This window comes from Arachis ipaensis, chromosome B10 (genome assembly GCF_000816755.2).
Source record: "Arachis ipaensis cultivar K30076 chromosome B10, Araip1.1, whole genome shotgun sequence".
Classification (NCBI taxonomy): domain Eukaryota; kingdom Viridiplantae; phylum Streptophyta; class Magnoliopsida; order Fabales; family Fabaceae; genus Arachis; species Arachis ipaensis.
Genome location: NC_029794.2, coordinates 61405838 through 61410394, shown reverse-complemented (window position 1 = coordinate 61410394; position 4557 = coordinate 61405838). Strand labels below are relative to the sequence as shown.

At 41.2% G+C, this 4557-nt stretch overlaps 1 pseudogene; it reads right to left on the bottom strand.

Annotated features, from left to right (window-relative positions):
* Nucleotides 1725–2222, bottom strand: LOC110268567 (annotated as a pseudogene).

The window sequence follows — 4557 nt, the reverse complement described above, 5'->3', positions numbered from 1 at the left end:
ATCCACCTTATTAGTCTTGGCTTTGATTCTTGCTTGGCAAACAAATATTTAAGTGCTGTGTGATCTGTAAAGACAATCACTTTAGCACCAATGAGGTATGATCTAAATTTGTCAAATGCAAAAACTATTGCTAGCAACTCCTTTTCAGTAGTGGTATAATTTTTTTGAGTTTCATTAAGGACTTTGCTAGCATATTATATCACACGAACTAGGTTATCTTTCCTTTGTCCTAACACTGCCCCAACTGCAAAATCAGAGGCATCGCACATCAATGCAAATGGTAGGTTTCAATCAGGTGGGAAAATGATAGGAGCAGAAGATAACCTCATTTTCAAATGTGCAAATGCTAGCATGCATGTTTCATCAAAGATGAATGGTGTATCAGATACAAGGAGATTCCTTAATGGCTTGGCTATCTTTGAAAAATCTTTGATGAACCTTCTGTAAAAACCAACATGCCCTAAAAAACTTCTAATTGCCTTGACATCACTGGGTGGGGGTAGTTTTTTAATAAGTTCTACTTTAGCTCTATCAACCTCAATGCCTTGGTGAGAGACCTTGTGACCAAGGACTATTCCTCCTGTCACCATGAAGTGGCATTTTTCCCAGTTCAAGACCAAATTGGTCTCTTGGCATCTTTTTAATACCAAGGCGAGGTGATGTAGGCAACTAGGAAAAGAATCTCCGAATACCGAGAAATCATCCATAAAAACTTCAATTAATTTTTCTATCATATCTGAAAAGATAGAAAGCATGCAACGTTGGAAAGTTGCAGGGGCATTACATAATCCAAATGGCATGCGCCTATAGGCAAACACTCCATACAGACAGGTAAATGAGGTTTTCTCTTGGTCTCTTGGATCAACCACTATTTGGTTATATCTTGAATAACCATCGAGAAAACAATAATATGCGTGCCCTGTAAGTCTTTCCAACATCTGATCCATGAATGGAAGGGGAAAATGGTCCTTTCGTGTAGCCTCATTGAGTTTCCTGTAGTCTATGCACATCCGCCATCCTGTGACGGTCCTTGTAGGTATGAGCTCGTTCTTCTCATTGGTAACCACAGTAATCCCTCCCTTCTTTGGCACAACATGTATGGGGCTAACCCAAGGACTGTCCGAAATTGGGTATATGACCCCTCCTTGCCAAAGCTTCATAACCTCTTTCTGTACCACTTCCTTCATGATTGGGTTCAGCCTTCTTTGGGATTGAATTGATGGCTTGGCATCATCTTCCAACAGTATTTTATGCATGCATATGGCTGAACTGATTCCCTTCAAGTCAGCAAGGGCCCATCCAATGGCATTCTTATGCTCTCGCAGCACCTTGAGTAGTTCGTCCTCTTGATCTTGACTGAGGGATGAATTTATGATCACTGGGTAGTTTTCATTTTCTCCTAGATATGCATATTTGAGAGTGGGTGGCAATGCTTTGAGTTCAAGTTTGGGTGCTTCTGATTTTTTGTTCCCTTCCTTTGGTGCATCTGGGATATGTATTTCTGCTGTAGCCACCTCTTCACTTGATTCAGATTCTTCCTCTACCAATCTTTCGTTCTCTTCAGGTTCATCTTCTTCAAAATTCTCCTCCACTTCATCCTCAAGTGCATCTAACCTCATGCATTCCCCCAATTATTCCGGTGGATAACTCATGGCATTGAACACATTGAATGTCATCTTTTCATTGTGTAATCTCAGGGTGAGGTCACCCTTCTGAACATCAATGACAGCTCCAGCAGTGGCCAAGAATGGCCTTCCCAAGATGATGGAGGTGTTGGCATCTTCCTGCATGTCCAGCACCACAAAATCTGCTGGGAATATGAAATCTCCTACTTTTACTAGTAAATCCTCTACTATTCCGTGAGGGAATTTGAACGACCGGTCTGCCAGTTGTAGAGCCATTTTTGTTGGTTTAGCCTCCTCAATTTTCATCTTTCTCATCATAGCTACTGACATCAAATTGATGCTGGCCCCTAAGTCACAAAGAGCCTTTTCTACTGTGATTTCTCCTATAATGCAAGGGATCTAAAAACTCCCAGGATCCTTCAGTTTCTGAGGTAGTTTATGCTGAATGATAGCACTGCACTCTTCAGTTAGTATCACAGTCTCATTGTTCTTCCAGCTTCTCTTCTTAGTCATTAGATCCTTCAAAAACTTGGCATAAAGTGGCATTTGTTCTATGGCTTCAGCAAATGGTATGTTGATTTGTAGCTTCTTGAAGATTTCTAAAAATCTCAAGAACTGGTTGTCATCTTCCTTTTTCTTCAATAGCTGGGGGTATGGAGCTCTTGAGATGTTCAGTTGGGGTATCTTTTTTTCTTTCTGCAGACTTGGCGTGGGGTTGCATTCCATCTTTCTCTTCACCCTTTTCATTTGAGCCTTCTTCTTGTGGTTTTTGGGGATGTTTCTTCAGTTCCTTCCCACTCCTAAGTGTGATAGCTTAACACTCCTCCCTTTTGCTTGAATGGGCATCATAGCAAAAATTGTGGTTAGGAAGCTGCTTAAACAGATAGCTGATTTGTGTTTCCAGTTTTGTGATGGCAGCATTTTGATTCTGCATGTTTGACTGCACTTCCTCTCTGAATGCTTTACTGTCTTGAATGTCTCTGCATATTCCTTCAATGAAGGTTTCGATCTTAGAGAGCTTGTCATCAATTGATGAGTGGTTAGGAGCAGATGTGCTGTTTTGGTTTTGATAAGTGTGTGGAGAAGTGTTGTTGTCGGGGTGTTGAGATGTCCTCTGGGTGAATTGATGGTGAGCTGCATTGTTGTTGGAGTTGTAACGTCTCTGGTCTTGGTTTTGATCTTGCTCACTTCCCCACCCAAAGTTTGGGTGGTTCCTCCATCCAGGGTTGTAAGTCTTGGAGTATGGATCATAGTTTTTCCTTGGTGAATTCCCAATGTAGTTGGCTTGCTCCTGACTCCCCTCTGCTTCTTCATTCACTCCTTCTTGGATTGTTGATGAAGTGGAGATTGCTGCTACTTGGTTCATCTCCATCTTCTTGGTGAGGTCAGGCAGCTGCTGGGTGATGAGCTTGTTTTGGGCCAACAGAGCATCTACATTGTTTAGCTCCATCACTCCTTTTGTGTTCCCTCTTTCGGAAGCATAGAAGTAGTCGTTTTCTGCTACTATTTCAATAACATCTATGGCTTCCTCAATGGTCTTCTTCTTGTTCAAAGATCCTCCAGATGAATGGTCTACGGCCTTCTTTGACTCATAAGAGAGCCCTTCATAGAAAATGTGCAGCTGCACCCATTCGTTGAACATGTCAGGTGGACACCTCCTTGTTAAGTCCTTGAACCTCTCCCATGCTTCATACAGAGTCTCACTATCTTGTTGCCTGAAAGTTTGAACCACAGCTCTCAGCCTATTGATTCGTTGAGGAGGGTAGAATCTTGCTAAGAATTTGTTCACCACATCCTCCCAAGTTGTCAAGCTCTCCCTTGGGAAGGATTCCAGCCATTTGGCTGCCTTGTCAAAGAAAAACAAAAGAGTAGAGGGAGAAGGGAAGAAGTTTAACTAAAACAAAAAGTAAATCACTCAAATAGAAAATGAAATTCACAAAATAAAAATGCCCAATCTAGTGATCTTCCAATTTAATCATTGTTGATGCACAATCAATCCCCGCCAACGGCGCCATAAACTTGATGCGGGAAAACTTGTCTCTCAACAAATCTTCCTTCGGCAAGTGTACCGAATTTGTCGTCAAGTAGAAACTCACAATAGAGTGAGGTCGAATCCCACAGGGATTGATTGATCAAGCAACTTTAATTAGAAAAATGTTCTAGTTGAGCAAATCCAGAATTTGGGTTGAGAGTTGCAGGAAATAAAATGGCGGGAATGTAAATAACAGAAAATAAATTACAGAATTGTAAATGGGAATGGGGGATTTGCTCATAAAAGTAAAAGGCAGAAATTAAAGAGAAAGGGTAAGATCAGAGATGGGGAGTTCATTGGGCTTAGGAGATGTTGCAATTCTCCGGATCAAGTCTCCTATATATACTACTCTTCTCAGCTTCTAGTGTCATTCATCAAGTCTTGGGCCTTTGGATCTTGAGTTTGAAGCAGTTCCTTTCTTTATTTGGGCTTGGCTTTACTTGCAGAGAGAAAGTGCGAAGTGGGCGGAGACTTTAGTTCAGGAGGTTAGGGGTGTTAATATTTAGTGAGAATATAAGTTCGAGAAAGTTAGTGACACTTAACATTGTCACTAACGTTCCAATGCAAAATGCATGAAACTATCCTAAAAACAGTAAAGAAAAGGTCAGTGAAACTGGCCAAGATGCCCTGGCATCATGCAGGCCTAGGGGAAGCGAGGCATCACCTGCTGGTATAGTGTCCAGTACTTCCAAGTTTGAAACGCGACCTCTATGGGATATTCCTGCCGTAAGGAAGAAGCATCATCAGCAGAGACAAGTTGTAAGTTTCAGTCAATCATGAATAACTGAGTAAATATGATAATATAATTTTTTTACAGGACATTAAAATTAAGCTCTTTAATAAATGTGCTCATATACGAGGCCAAGATACTTAGGCAAGTGTCCAGAATTAAAATTGAAA